Raw genomic sequence first — 16,080 nt, 5'->3', positions numbered from 1 at the left:
TCTCTCTCTCTCTCTCTCTCTCTCTCTCTCTCTCTCTCTCTCTCTCGCTCTCTCACTGTCTCGCTCTCTCGCTCTCTCACTGTCTCGCTATCTCTCTCTCTCTCTCTTTTGGTGGAACTGGGGATTGAACTCAGGCCTTTGCGCTTGCCAGAGAAGCGCTTATTCCACTGAGCCGTATCCCTGGCCCCTCTTTCTCTCTCTCTCTCTCTCTCTCTCTCTCTCTCTCTCTCTCTCTCTCTCTCTCTCTCTTTCAGTACTGGGGATAGAACTCAGGATCTTGTGCTTGCCAGGCAGGTGCTTGTGCTGCTGAACTATATCCCCAGCCCTTCCATGTTTTCATGTTATTTTGCATTTTGTCTAGATCTCATAGACTGGCAGCATCTGCTAGCTTGGCATTGTCTTGAGTGAGAGGAGGGCCACAAGGGATGCCAGGAATGGTCTCCAATCTGAGTCTGTCGGTTGAGCTTCTGTAGGACTGCACAGGGCACTTGGGGATGCTTCTGGTGCCCAGTGGGGCTGGGGATGTAGCTCAGTGGCACAGTTTTTGCCTGGCAAATGCAAGGTCCTGAAGTTCCACAGCTGTGTCACAACCCCCCCCCCCAGGGGTCACAGCTGGCTTGCAGGTGCTCCTGACAGTAAACTCAGTTTGATTTTTTAAACACAGAAAAAAAAAAAAAACCCTAAAATGTTCTCTTAATTATTTGTATGTGTGAAATAGCATTACTGTCAGTATACTGCTCAGAGCTACTTACCCCCCATTACTGAGTATGGCATAAACACCATTATTTTTAGGACTTCGTTAAATGGTACTGTATAAATTATACAACAGTACTAATGGTAGTTACAATAAAAAACACAAAAGTTGACATACTTAAAACACTAAAACATGAGAGATTAAAAGCCACTAGATTAAGAAAATAGAAGAAAGCATGAACAAATAATTTCTGAAGAAATGAAGCCGAGTGTGGTGACACACACTGTAATCTCAGCACTATCACCGACTGAGGCAGGAAGATTGCAGGCTTGAGTTCAGCCTGGGCAATTTAGTGAAACACTGTCTTAAAAATTAAAAATAAAGGGGCTGGGGAGATAGCTTAGTGGAATAAGCACTTGCCTGGCAAGTGAAAGGACCTGAGTTCAATCCCTGGTTCTGCAAAAAAATTAAAAAATTAAAAATAAAAAAGGGCTGCAGATGTGGCTCAGTGAAAAAAGTCTTAGGTTCAATTCCCAGTACCGAAAAAAACCAAAAAACAAAAACCACTTAAAAACAAAGACCCAAACCAAAATAAAGCCTTTGAAGAATATAATCATTATGTGCTGCGAACAAGTACCAATACAAATTTATTTATTTATTTATTTATTTTTTTGGTCTTTTTGAGACAAAGTCTCCCTATGCAGTTCAGGCTGGTCTTGAGCTCACTTTATAGCCCAGGCTGGTCTCAAAATCTCATTGATCCTCCTGCCTCAGCCTCTTGAGTGCTGAAATTATAGGTGTGTACCATCATACTCAGCAAAAATAAAAATTGATACAAACAAAAAAGGAAAAAGAAAAAAGACTCTTAAGTGAAAAGATGTCCCAACTCACTCAAAATGTAGGAAATGCAAATTCAACATTTGTCAGGCAAAAATGAAAATTTGATGGGACATACTATTAGTGACCCTTCCCAAGGTGCCAGTTACTAGAGACACCTGCAGTGACTCCCAGTCTTCTCCCCAGGTTATGTGCACAGCTGGAAAGGAAAGAGACAAGTAGAGGGGGGCACAGCAAGGATCTGGGACCTTGGGCTGCTCTCTAGGAACAAAAGCTCCTGAGTCTCCAGCTAGGCACCATTTTATTAGCCAGTGGGGGTTGGGGGGTAGAGTGCTTTACCACAGCGCAAAGGCTGTGGTAGAAGGGCAAGTTTAACATCACAGAGGGGATGTGCCAAGATCCATCCCCACACCTGCGTGCTAACCTCACTGATTGAGAGGAAGGCGATTTCTGCATTCCAAAAGGGTTAACAAGGCAGGCAGGGTGAGGAGCACCTAGGACAGATACTGTGTCAGTTTACAGTTTGTGGGCCCCAACAGCATACAAAACCTTTTTAATAAAGTTTAGAATGGTGTTCTTGGCATATCACAAATATTTTCAAATGAAAACCATAAATGTTTTGACAATTGCAGAAAAATTGAAGATTTCCAGGGAAACATCTGTGTATCTACCACCTGATTCTGCCTGTTCCCCATGCTGGCCTGGAGGACCTTCTCTGTCCACCTAGAAGGGCAGGAATGCCAGGAATGGGGTGGGGGGCAGCAAGTCCTAGTGCCCCTGTCTGGGCTAAGAACAATCACGCAGTGAAGTCTCCACATCTTGGGGTAAAGGGTGGCTGAACATGGACAGCCCATGGCCACAGGGTTCCATAGGCCTCACCTTGCTCTCCAGGCTTTCCGCTGTGGCCTTCACAGCAAGTAAGAGTCCTGTGCTGCCCACCCCACTAGTAAAGCCACTCTGGAAAGTGATCTGCAGCCAGGGAAGGCAGTGGGAAGCCAGAATCCCTGCTGTGTCAGAAGCCGAGGTTTGCAAGTGGCTGTCCCAGAAGCTGAGGGCCGCTGGCCCTGGGCACAGAGCCCACAGGTGGATCCAGCCACAAAGCGTCAAAGGCCAGAGCTGTTGGCGCAGAACTGGCCGGTGACCTCAGCCCTTGAAAGCCTTCTGTGGTGAGGGCACCAGCTGATGACATGGTGATGGTTTGTTTCCTAACACAGACACTTGATGCTACCAAGAGGAAAAATAGCAATTTGCAGAGAAGCGTGACCAACTAATGGAAGCAAATGTGGCCCGTAAAGGGACACAGCAATGTCTTGTGCCCACTGGACCTTTACTGAAAGTGCAGTGTCATGGTGAGAGACCCAGGGCAAGCTCAGCAGGGGCTGCAATGCAGTCCGTCACTGGGCAGTGCACATGTGACACCCCAGAGGACCAGAGACAGAGGTCTGCAGAGGAGGCCCTGCAGATGGTGGCATCCCAAGTCACTCCTGACTCCTGATGGGCAGGGATGGGCTTCAGTGAGCCTGGGCTGGGGCTGCCTCAGCATAGCAGGCGCTTTGCTGGCACAGCCACAGGCTTGGTCTGTGGAAACAGTGGGCTGTATTACTTGCTTTTAGGTTTTTTTAGTGCTGAAGATTGGACTCAGGGCCTGGTGCTTGCGAGGGCACTACAGTGACTGGGTGACACAGTGTCACAGGGGCTCCTTGGAGAATCCGTGCTTCCCAGGAATAACTTAGTGAACAAGTGTCCTGGGAGAAGGAGGTGTTGTAGGAAAGGGAGACAATTTTCCAGACATTTTCAGTGAATCAGCTGGGGCTGCCTGGAGGAGGTAATACTGCAGGAGAAGGGCAAATGTTCCGCAGCAGCTGTGGCCCCCACAGGGCTGCGGTGCCTCAGGCTTCAACACTGTTCTGTGCTGGTATCTTTCATGCATCCTTGATCCTCCTCAGTCCAGCGGAGCTCCCCTGAAAGCTCTCTTGGAGCTTGAACACAGAGGAGGTGCCAAAGACCCACAGCACCAGAGCCTGGCAGGTGGCCCAGTGCTGCTCCCTGGTCACTGGCAGACAGCAGTCCACCTGAATGAGGCCTGTGGCTGAGTGACTAGGAGACCCCAGTGCCAATGAGGGTGGGGGAAGGAGCCAGGTGGGTGGGTGATAGGGGTGGGGAAGCTGGGGTGGGCAGAGCTCCTCTCATTCTACCAATTCTGCTCGTACACCTGGGGCTGGGGAGATACTTCAGTAGAATAAGCGCTTCCCTGGCAAGTGCAAGGGCCTGAGTTCAATCCCTCTTTCCGCCAAAAAAAACCAAACTCGTACACCTGTGTCACCTGTCTTTTCCTTCTCTCTGGACCCCACTGTGTAATGCCCACAGCTTTCCAGATCAGCCAGCATGAGCCCTGAGAGGCCATCCACAAATATGCACAACTGAGTCAGGACCTTGGGGCACAGGAGACAGGGACCAGCATCACAAGTGTGTTGCTTGTGACCAGCATTTATAAATTCAAGTTTTTGGGGGCTGGGGAGATAGCTCAGTAGAATAAGCGCTTGCCTGGCAAGCGCAAGAGCCTGAGTTCAATCCCTGGTACCACAAACAAAATATAAATAAATTCAAGTTTTCAGAGCCAGCCTGTAATCCCAGCACTGCAGGAGGCTGAGGCAGGAAGACTGCAAGTTTGTATCCAACCTGGGCAGCTTTGTGAGACCCTGCCTCAGAATAAAAAGTAAAAAAGGTTGGGGATGTAGCTAACTCAGTGTGAGACACACACACACACACACACACACACACACACACACACACACACCACACATGCAGGCATGTATTCAGCAGTGGGCTGAGCCACCAGCTAGACAGGTAGAGGCAGGTTCTGCCGCTGGATGTGAAGCCCAGGAGAACCTTGCCCTTACCCCGCATACCCCACAGGGCAAGCATGGCACCCAACACTGCCCAGGACCCCAGCACCAGCAGTGAGGAAACTGCATAACTCAGTTTCATTGCTCACCCATTTTGCACTGTTAAGTCTTTCAAGGGCAGCAGCAAGCCCACTGGGGTCCAGGTTGTGTCACTGCTGGGAGGTCAGAGGCCTGTGGCACAGGGTCCTGTTCCCGAAAGGGACCTTGAATGCTGAGGCCACCAGGCTCAATTTTCTGCCACATGTGACCCCTGGTGGAAATAGCCTGGCGGGGCAAGGTGGGCCCAGACACCCAGACTTCCAGGTGCCCAGTGTGGGTCCCTCCTGCATCTGGACTCCAAGACTGAGAGAAACCTCGTTTGGGGTGACAGCTTCTTGCCACTGTTTTTGTTTTTTTCATTACCTTCTAATAATTAAATGAAAGAAAAAGTACTGTACCAAAGGCTGTCTGTCTGGGCATCTGGCTGACAGACACTTCTCACTGTATAATTTCTGTAATGTCAGCTGTGCAGGGAGTGTGGATCTCAGTGCAGAGCCCCATCCCTGACTTCTGCCACCCCTTATGCCCCCCGCCCCACCCTACCAGCAGTGAGTGGCAGCCTTTCCCTGGTCTCTTTCACAGGAAAAGTGTTTCCACAGTGCGGTTTTGATAACAGTCACCCAGAGACTTCTGAATGAACACTGGCCTGCAGTGACCCAACTGTCCTCTTCCTCGCATGGCTGTCCACACTGGTCACTGCAGAGTTGTGGGCTGCTGTTCAGCTCCACAGCATAGGCTGGGGACTTAAACACTCCCCAGGGGCTCCTTCCAGGTCTGGTATGTGATCCAGTCACATCTGGTTATCACTGCTGTGTTGTGTGCAAGAAAGTGTCCTTTCTGCCAAGTAGTGTTCTAAGCAGGTGCCAGCAAACAGCAAGAATAGGAGGTTTCGGTGTCTTTCCCTACTGTTGATTTCCTTGAATAGTGGGACCAAGTTTCTAGGAACAGCAGTGCCCTCTAGGGCCCCACGGCTGTGCAGCGAGCAGTTCCCCACGACTGAAGGTTCCCAGGGGGCAAGGCTTCTCCCAGCTTTACCCTCATACAGTGCACTGAGGGACTTAGGGTCTAGCACTGCCATTTGCAGTTAGTGTATCCTGAAAAGAGCCTTTAACTGTTCAAAGAAGATTTCTTCCTGGAAGGAAATCCCTCCTGGAGGGTTCCAGAGAGACTGAAGGTGTAGCACAGCAGCAGGGTTAAGTGCCTGCCATGCTCAAAGCCCTGGGTTCAAACTCCAGTACTGCAAAACTTTAGCCAGGAAGATGGCTCAGTGGAATAAGCGCTTCCCTGGCAAGTGCAAGGGCCTGAGTTCAATCCCCGGTTCCACTAAAAACAAACAAACAAACAACAACAACAAAACAGGAGAAAGCAAAAGTTTCATTCAACACACTGTCATGCAGCTCTGTAACCATTCCAAAATTCTGTCTCAGTTTCAAGAAAATATCAAGTAGACACAAATGCAAAATATTCCCAACCACTAGTTACCTGTGGTCCACCCACAAAGTTCTCAATGGTCTTTTGTCCCGCAAAGTCAACAGGAAGTGGAGAAGAAAAAAACTTTCTGGAACCCTCAGAGTGGGGTGGTATTTCTTTTGTGCCTGTCTCCTGGGCTTAGAGCCCCTCTGAGCTCACTCAGTGCCCCACCTGGATTCCTGGACCCCAGCTCAGCAGCTGTGACATAGGTGAAAGGCCAGGGACTCGGCATTTGACCCCCAGCAGAACCTGCAGGTTGCTGCTTCAGTAAAAGGTGACTGTGGTGCCCCCTCTGCACAGACCTGCATGGGGAGCCCATGGCAGCTTGGGTAGAGTTAGCAAAAGGCGTCCCTTTCTCCAGGCAGATGCAGCCCCAGCCCCCAGGCCCCAGCCCCGGACCATGTGCTGTGTCACCAACAGCCATGCACACACACAGCCAAGCACCCACTGTGGGGAGTCTGTGCCCGACTTGGTGAATTGCAGTGGTGGCTCTGCCAAAGGCCATCTGTGACCCCACAGGAACAGAGACAGAAGCTGGGAGCCACTCAGGAAAAGGGAGGAGGAGGCGGGAGGAAATGAACACAGCCTAACCAGCCAGCTTGGAGGATTGCGGGGCAGCTTCTCATGAAGTCCTAGTCAGGGAACCGTCTTTGCACCAGGAGCGTGCAGGACTGGGCCAAGGCTTGAGTATCTGGATTTCGTCCACGAATCTTAGCGTCACCCTTATACCTGAGTTCCTGCATTTGGAAATGCTGTCCTAGTCAGAATAGCCCACAATTTTAATAAATTTAATATTACTAATATCTATATTGTGTTATTCAGATATCAACAAATATTAATATCAATTTACTGAGATGCTAGATATGTATTACTTAGATTTTTTCTTCTTTCTCTTGCATAAATTGATTTCTTTTTTTTTTTTTTTTTCTTGGCTTAGATTGAAATATTTCTGTCCCATAAGCTCTTCAGTTGTAAGCACCAGATGAGAGCTGTGAAGGGAGAATCTCTGCTCATATCGGTATCAGAACTTAACTCTGCCACGTGTTTTCCCTACTTTCACAATGAGAATTTGAGGATTCTTAACAATTCAGGAGCGAAATCTACAAAAATCCCATCTCCTGTTGCTAGATATTTTTAATGGATAAAATGAAATATTTAAGTTTTTCTGGTGTATCGCAATTTACCAAAACAATGTTAAGAATGCATCTTATGGTGCTAATTGATCAAGGAAGTAATCTAGTAATAGACTATATAGGATGTTTATAAGGCCCTATATTTATTTCTGAATTTAAAAATTTTAATCATTTACTAAGGCATTCTGCTTTATGTTGAAGAACTGTAGACGTAGTTCAGTATAAAATACATATATTTCCCATAAGATTAATGCCAGCACTTGGGAGGCTGTAAACAGGAGGATCACTACAAGTCTGATCTACACAGTGAGACCTTATACATCCTGTCCTAAATACAAAACAAACAAACAAAAAAACAAACTAAAAACAAAAAAACCACCACAGGCTTAAAAACAACCACAACAACAAAATCAGTAAGACTTAGAGCAAGAACTATTCTGTTGAAATGTTGTACTGTAACGTGGGACAGTGTAAATGCACTTCATGATTTCTATCAAGGTGAAATAAAAATTCTGAAAAAAAATAAGGCCACCACGATAAACATGGCTATGTGTTAAGATAAAAAGAAAAGTCAGTGATCAAGTTAATAAATATAAAATATATATAGTTCCCGCTAAAGCAGCATCTGAGGATGATCTGAATGAGGCCTGAGATCTTATCCTGATTGGAACAACCTGTACCCCAATGCTTGCCACATAGTTGTTGAATATAGTTAAAAATGTAGAATCAGGTAAGAAAACATTTGTCTGGACCTCAAAACACCACATAGTAGGAGCAAGAGCAAGAACATTAAATCACTTTTAAAGGAAAAAAAAAATTAAGCGCTAAGAGAAATTTTAAATTTCAGAGTACTGACCGTGATAAGTAGTTTCTCTGGGGAGCCTAGTGCGGCCGCGTGAGGGTCTTGGTAGAAGTGAAAGGAGCGGCGGTGGGCGGGAGAGGTCGCCCCTGTGCAGCGGCGGAGCTGCAGGCTCTGATTGGCTCCGGCCACCAGGCAGGTCTTATTGCAGCCGTTCCCAGCCTGCTGTAGGTGTGGTCCTCCTTTGGCAGCGAGTGAAAGGTCGCAAACCTGCATCTTTTGTTTAGGAGGAACAAGATCTTATTATGTAGTTTGATTAGTTTTGCATGCCCGGAAGAGTTTCCTGCCTTTTAATTTTACTTTAACCTTGTACTACAACAAACGTGCTGTTTAGTGCGTTTCGTGCTGTATTTTGATTGTGGAACTTGAGGACGCACTGGGAGAAGGCTGGCTACATGTGCTCCACACCTGAGCAGATGCCTCTCTCTTTTCTGTGTGTGGCTTTGGTCCCCTGATACAGGCTGAACACATACTGTGTGTCAGGCACATTTCTAATGCTTTTTGTGTCATTTAGGGAATTTTTTCCAGAATTTTGTGGGGTGGAAGAGTCATCATCCCATTTTCCTCACCAGGAAACTGAGGCCAGGAACAGTTAAACGAGGTGGTAGTGAGGAATTGGCCGAGAGGGGACTGCTGATTTGTGCCACAAACACCACACACTCTTCCCATGCAACCTCACATGACAGCCCTTGCCAACAGGAAAGACTTCTGGGTCCATCACCCTCGCCGTGGTGACAAGGAGGTGGCCTCTTACTGCTGAAGTTCAGGAAGGTGCTTTGGACTCCCCACACCAGGCCAGACTCCAGACTAAACCAGACAAAGCTTTGGCTGCTGAGGGTGTAGCATGGTGAACTGCGAGCCCCTTGTCTTCCAGAAGCTGAGGTTAAAGTCACCCTGAGACAGCATGATAAGGAGGAGCTCTGTGGCCTTAGGTCAGGAGAGGAATTTCAAGATGAACATTCTGTTTGTGGTTTCATTTCTGCTTTTGTTACCCCTTCAGCCTATAGAGCCTGTGTTCAGTGGTTGGGGCACACAGAACAATGTGATCTTTAAATTTATTGTAATTTTGTTCTTTGGAGATTAAATTAGGAAATCAAAAATTAAAATATTGACAGAGGTATGGTGGCTCACACCTGTAATCCCAGCACTGAAGCGGCTGAGGCAGGAGGGTCATCAAGAGTTCTAGGCCAGCCTGGGCTACATAGCGAGACTCTGTCTTGAAGACCAAATAGAAAAAACTAACTGTTAGGAAATATTTCAAAAGAAGGAAATGCAAATAATAAGATAATAATAGTAAGAAGAAAAGGGAGAAAAAGAGGAGAAAGAAGAGGAGGAGAGAAAGAAGAGAAGCACAAAGAAATTGGATGGGATGGACTGAAAACCACTGTAGTTTGCATCTGAGGTAGGATCCTAGATGACTCATTTATTGGCTATGTGACCTCTGAAAGCCACCTCAGGACTCTGGCAGATCTTCTCCAAGGGGAAGGGAGCCCCAGGCGGAGAGGAAGGAAGGGAGGGAAAGAGGAATGGGTCTGTGTTGTGTGTATGCAGCCCAAGAATGCAAACATGGTGAACTGCAGACGTGGAAGGATAAAAAAGGAATGTAAGCTGGTTTCTTCATCTGTAATTCTGGGAAAATGAGGCCCCTCATCGGAGTTATTCAGAGGTCATTGATATTACTTGGTCATTTTCTTAAGTTTTCATCTTAACAGTCATTGAACACTCACTGTCAGAAACTGCTGAGCCCCCTAAATCACAAAGCCTCACACACCAGGGCAGCTTTCCAGGTGTGGGAAGACACATCATGGAAACAAGAAGAGGGCAGCTTTGGGTGAGAAAAAGCAACAGCAAAATTTGAGCCTCAAAGCAAGCATCTCATCTAATGCCCAGGAAACAGACAGGGAGATCATAACTTTGAGATCACCCTGGGCTACAGGGCAAGACCCTGTCTCAGCAACAACAGATGGGCATGGTGGCACATGCCTGTAATTTGGGAGGGTGAGGCAGGAGAATTGCTGAGAGTTCAAATCCAGCTTGAACTTCTTAGCAAGACCTGGTCTCAAAAAAACAAAGAACAGTAACAATAACAACAAAAAAAATTAAATTTAAATGATTGACAATGGGACACTGTTGGATAACTTAAAATGCATTCATAAGAAGAAATGGGGGCTGGAGAGATGACTCAGTAGAATAAGCACTTGCCTGGTAAGCACAAGGGCCTGAGTTCAATCCCCGGTTCTGCAAAAAAAAAAAAGAAGAAGAAGAAGAAGAAGAAGAAGAAGAAGAAGAAGAAGAAGAAGAAGAAGAAGAAGAAGAAGAAGAAGAAGAAGAAGAAATGATTAAGCCATTAAAATGTATTTTCCAAGCAATATTTGATAACAAGGTAGATGCTCTGTGCTTATCTAACAGGTAATTTTATGTTTCAGCAGCAGAGGGGCACCGCCCTGTTCACTGGGTGAGAAGGATCTGTTTCCATGTGTATACTCACCTCCAATAAAAAATTGCTGCGGCCTCAGGATTTTATCATTTGAATAGATGCCAGTGCTCTCTCCTGTTTTCACACAGGAGAACATTTCTTTGAAAATTTTTTGAGGAGGTGGGCATCGTGGCACACACCTGAAATGCCAGCCCTTGGGAGGCTGAGGTAGGAGGATTGAATCAGGCTGAGGTTGGAGGATTGAATCAGGCTGAGGTCGGAGGATTGAATCAGTTTAAGGCCAGCTGAACTACAAAGCCAGGCCCTGTCTCAAGGAAACAAAACAAAACAAAACAAAACAAAACAAAACAAAACAAAACAATAACAACAACAACAAAACCCACCACCACCACAACAAAAACAAGACAAAAGAAAATTATTTGTAGCTTGAACAAAAATTCCCCAGGTACGTGACTCAAGGACTGTTCTGTCATCCTGCAGGATTCAGAGAATTCAAGGAAAGCTTCCTCTTTACTTTGGAGAGAAGAGGTTCCTGTGACCTCCTCAAGCAGGACAGTGTTGGTGATAACACAGGGCAAGAGAGTAGATGCTGCCTGTCACCTAGCAGTTACCCTGTAGGTCAGCTCCCTTGAGCCAGGGGATTAGAGCACTGCAAAACTGGGTGGGGAAGTGGGCGTGGTCTATTAACAACAAAATCCGGACACGTGCGCAGAACAGTTCCCGAAGCCCCGCATGTGGATTTCTCCAGCGAACTCCAACAGGGTTTCAGCAGTCTGCTTGGACCTGATCTCGGCCTGAGGCATGTGGGAGGGTTCCAGGCTGCCCCTCAGGATTCAGATGTCCGAGTTCTTGCATTTCCCCAAGATTTAGACAGCATAAAGGAAAGGAAGCCGCTAGGACTGGGATGTTTTAACTTCTCACGATATCCCACAGTGAACTTTTATTTTTATTTTTTTGTACTTTTATCTTAGCTCTTACCCTCTTTTGTCTTTAGTCAGGCTTGCCCTCTCTCTGTGGCTTAGTTGTTCTGCCGCTTGTAGCCACAGCTGACAGCTCAGCTTGAGCAAATTTGGGATGTAGAGGCAGCGCGAGGACCCGAGCCCTCTCCTTGTTGCGCTTGCCTCCGTCTCCACCTCAGTGTGACGCGTCAGGACCTGAGGATCGAAGCTGAGGACGTGGTGATCTCTGACAACCACTCACTCCATTCCTGAGACCCACAAAAGCGAGCAGCACCTTGTGAGCAGGCCAGAGTGGACATGCAGCCTGGCACAAACCCGTGCTGAGATAAGTCCCCCCGCCGCCACCGTCCACCTCCGTGCACAGTCACCCCAGCCAGCTTGCTGACTGCGGGCCGGGCTGTCCAGAGTGAAGCTTTTTTCCCCGCCCACCTCACTTCCAAGTCAAGCCATCGTGCAGTGACATCGTCTTGAACATCCCAGTTGTCCACTCTGAAACAACACATTTTTCTGGCAGCCTAGTGAAACCAGTGCTTTCTGCTGACACCATTTTCGGGCTCTGAAGAGCTGTGGTTGATCCACAACAGCTGCCCTATGACATTGGTGGGACACAGACCTCTCGTGCGGCAGGGAAACAAAGCAGTGTAGCCTGCACCCTCACAGAATCCAGGGGAAATGATTTTTTTTTTCCAGACTATAAAAACTTTAATGAAGGCTTTAACATTGAACAGATTTCTCACATAAAATGGAAACACAAATCTATAAATCACCATAAAGTACATGTAATACCCAGTAGGAAAACACGAAACAGCAAGCTTACACAATCCTCTAAAAGCCACGGTCTGCTTCTCAGAGGCTTCTTCCACCTGTGCGGTGTGTTCTGCTGGAAACAGAGCCCACTGCGGCTCCTCGGGTCAGACTCGGCTGATCTGCAGCCCAGAGACTTAGGGCAGGGATGTGGTCCCACTCAAGAGGCAAGGCAGTCATCAGCACATTCAAACAGTGTATTGAACATCCTTTAAATATCAAAGTGGGAAAAGAGAAGGCAACATAATCGTATTATCAGAAAGACGTCAGGCAGGAAGGACAGCTGTGTATAGCTTGAGGCTGAAAGGCAGCCTGTCAGCTTCATTTGTTTGGCTTCTTGAGTAGCGGCCATCGGAAAAGCAAGCTAGGAGCTTCTGGTTCATGGATCATATAAGGGACCCGTCCCTGACTCTGCTGAACACCAAGATTCCTCCATTCAGATTCAGACATCAAGTGAGTTCTAGGAACCAGTTTGGCTATACCCTTGGGCAACATGACATGCATATATTCAAACTCTTCCTCCTCGTATTTGTCCGAATAATGAATTTGTTTATGTGACATGCTCGCTCAGCCTGCGGGCCTTTAGCCCCACAATACCAGCCTCCAAACAACTCTCCAGGGGAAATGATCTTAAGTATGCTGTCTCTCCAGAGGTGAGAGAAGGGGTGGCCTTCGCTTGTGCCTTTTCCATGAGTTCTCACACTTTACAATTTTCTGTATACTTCAGGAAAAGAAAATGAGCCTCAAAAGGCTGCTGGCAGGAGATACAGAGGGCACTCCAGTGTATGCAGTTTGGTAACAGCCAGGGAAGAAGTGGACAGAGATGTACAGGTCGAGGTCCTCGGCCTGTGGAGACACAGAGCTGTCGTGGTGTCCAGGACTGGAGAGGGAGTTTCATCCCCTTTGGGACATCAGCCGATGCCGATGCTAAGGCAAAGCTGGAGGTGGCAAAAGGGAGCCTGGCATGAGCTAAGGCGGTGCTGTCTATCATTAGTGTCCAGGAAGTGAAGAGAGAGTATCCCTTTCTAGTATAACAAATTTTCCAAGGCCGTCCTCATAATCTGATAATAGTTAAAATTTAAGAAACTACTGTCTGGGGGCCAAGGAGATGGCTCAGTGGAATAAGTGCTTCCCTGACAAGCACAAGGGCCTGAGTTCAATCCCCGGTTCGGCAAAAAAAAAAAAAAAAAAAAAAAAAAAAAGAAACTACTGTCTGGGTGTGGTTGATATGCACTTGTAATCCTAGCAATTGAGAGGCTAAGGCAGGAGGATTGCTGTGAGTTTGAGGCCTGCATATGCTAGCTACATAGCAAGACCCTGTCTCAAAAAACAAACAAAACAAAATGAAACAAAAATGTAAGAAACTCCTAACTGAAAAAAACAGAATGATAAAAGCAAACAACTATGAAGAAATGAAACAGGTGGCTCCTCCAGATCTGAGAGAATAAAACATAGACCTTGAAGTTTAAAAATAAACAAACTGAGGGCCAGCCAAAGAGCTCAGTGGATTAAAGTGCCTGCAAGCAGGCACAGGGGCTGGGGGTTTGATCCCCGGGCCTGACATGCCAGTCCCACCTCCAGAGCACGCTAAGACAGCAATTGAGATTGGGTGTGGTATCCTGTGCCTGTAATCCTAGCTCATGGGAGGCTGTAAACAGGAGAATCACTACAAGTCCAATCTAGTGGTGACACCCTCAACACCCTGTGGACCCTTCCCTAAAATACAGAAAAAACAAAACAAACTGACCTAGTTTCACTTAATATTTTTTGTAATACTGGAGCCAAGACCAGTGCTACTTTAATTTGTATTTTATTAACTCTAAGATATGTTTTCAGAGGCTGGGGTGATGGCGCAGTGGGATAAGCGCTTCCCTGGCAAGCACAAGGGCCTGAATTCAATCACTGGTTCCGCCAAAAAAAAAAAAAAAAAAAAAGTTTTCAGCTGGAAGCTAGCAATGCAGAGGCGCACAGGACATAGCCAACCTGTTGCTATGATCTCAAATGTGCACCGCCGTCCCTGATCTTTACTAGGGAATCTTTTGTTTTTTTTTTTTTTTTCCCAGAACCAGGGATTGAACTCAGTCCCTTGCGCTTGCCAGAGAAGCACTTATTCCACTGAGCCATCTCCCCCACCCCAACCATCCCTGATCTTTGGTACCACAGCAGTCCCTGGGGTCCCGGCTTGAAGCGCCGAGGCGCTGCTTAAGTTTCCCTGTGTCCTGGAAGCAGTCCCAAGGATTCCGGACAAGCTGCCCAACCTTGCTTGCTGGCAGCTGGGAGCTGCTTCTCCAGTCTGGGTCTGCAGCTCTGCACTGCTCCATGGCATTTGAGACCTGTAGGAGCCCATCCAGCTCAAATGTGTCAAAGCTATGCAAGGTGGTCCGTGCCTGTGGTATAGCACTCTGGGAGGCTAAGGCAGGAGGGTTAAAGGCTTGAGCCCAACTTGGGCAATTTAAGATTAGTAGTGGGAAGATAGCTCAGTAGGAAGGCCCTGGGGTTAGTCCTCTGTAACTAATACACACACACACACACCTTTTATGTCAGAATATTACTTTTTTTCTCTTCTTCCAGAACTTTCATTTGATGATTCCCCATACAATTCCACCCTAAATGTGGGCAGTTTTTTTCTTTCTTCCTCCTCCTCCTCCTCTTCCTCTTCTTCCTCCTCCTCCTCTTCTTCCTCCTCCTCCTCCTCCTCCTTCTTCTTTTATTCTTCTTCTTTTTTTAATTGGTACTGGAGATCAAACTCAGGACCTTATGCTTGTTAGGCAGGCACTTAGGCCACTGAGCTATCTCCCCCTCCACCCATTTTTATTTCTGAAAGTTGTCTTTAGATCATCCTGTGTCACTGCCTGTGATGAAAATATGGATATAAATTGAGTCCTGCTTTTTCCTATTCCCTGTAACTGTAAAGATCTAAAAACCAAAACTTTATTCTGCACTGAGTTATTACAGTGGTTGTTAGCAGATGATTGATCAGAACACCCTACTGTGACAACTGCTCGTAAACATTTCCCAAACATGAGCTGTACCCTGCTCAGAAAGCTGTCTTGCTTTTTCCCCCTGTGGTGTTGCTTGGCCTGCAGGTCTGTGTAGGGCCGCGGATGCGGGTCTATATTACACAGGATGGGTTTTGTCAAGATTGTCAAGAATAAGGCCTACTTTGAGAGATACCAAGTGAAGTTTAGAAGACGATGAGAGGGCAAAACTGATTACTATGCTAGGAAACGCTTGGTAATACAGGACAAAAATAAGTACAACACGCCTAAATACAGGATGATAGTTCGTGTAACTAACAGAGAGATCATTTGTCAGATTGCTTATGCCCGTATTGAAGGGGATATGATAGTCTGTGCGGCATATGCACATGAACTACCAAAGTATGGTGTAAAAGTTGGCCTAACAAATTATGCTGCAGAGTACTGTACTGGCCTGCTGCTGGCCCGCAGGCTTCTCAATAGGTTTGGCATGGATGAGATCTATGAAGGCCAGGTGGAGGTGACTGGAGATGAGTACAGTGTGGAAAGCATTGATGGCAAACCTGGAGCCTTCACCTGCTATCTGGATGCAGGCCTTGCAAGAACTACAACTGGCAATAAGGTTTTTGGAGCCCTAAAGGGTGCTGTGGATGGAGGCCTGTCTATCCCTCACAGTACCAAACAATTCCCTGGTTATGACTCTGAAAGCAAGGAGTTCAATGCAGAAGTACATCCGAAGCACATCATGGGTCAGAATGTAGCAGACTATATGCGCTACCTAATGGAAGAAGATGAAGATGCTTACAAGAAACAGTTCTCTCAGTACATAAAGAACAATGTAACTCCAGACATGGAGGAGATGTATAAGAAAGCTCATGCTGCTATACCAGAGAATCCAGTCTATGAAAAGAAGCCGAAGAGAGAAGTTAAAAAGAAGAGGTGGAACCGTCCCAAAATGTCTCTT

At 46.8% G+C, this 16,080-nt stretch overlaps 1 protein-coding gene and 2 pseudogenes across 1 annotated transcript in view; 1 reads left to right on the top strand and 2 right to left on the bottom strand.

Annotated features, from left to right (window-relative positions):
• The window catches only part of Plac8 (placenta specific 8), a 17,952-nt gene extending 9,896 nt beyond the window's left edge, over positions 1–8,056 (bottom strand). Inside the window, exon 1 of the mRNA XM_004629180.2 lies at positions 7,936–8,056. The gene's annotated coding sequence lies outside the window, so the exon portion shown is untranslated. The remainder of the gene's footprint in view (positions 1–7,935) is intronic.
• Positions 8,057–12,459: 4,403 nt separating this feature from the next.
• LOC101579256 lies at positions 12,460–12,699 on the bottom strand (annotated as a pseudogene).
• A 2,565-nt stretch (positions 12,700–15,264) lies between these two features.
• The window catches only part of LOC105741917, a 17,706-nt pseudogene continuing 16,890 nt past the window's right edge, over positions 15,265–16,080 (top strand).

This window comes from Octodon degus, unplaced genomic scaffold (genome assembly GCF_000260255.1).
Source record: "Octodon degus isolate 3935 unplaced genomic scaffold, OctDeg1.0 scaffold00028, whole genome shotgun sequence".
NCBI classification, from domain to species: domain Eukaryota; kingdom Metazoa; phylum Chordata; class Mammalia; order Rodentia; family Octodontidae; genus Octodon; species Octodon degus.
The sequence above is the reverse complement of the archived record's forward strand: the minus strand, read 5'-3'. Positions and strand labels throughout refer to the sequence as shown.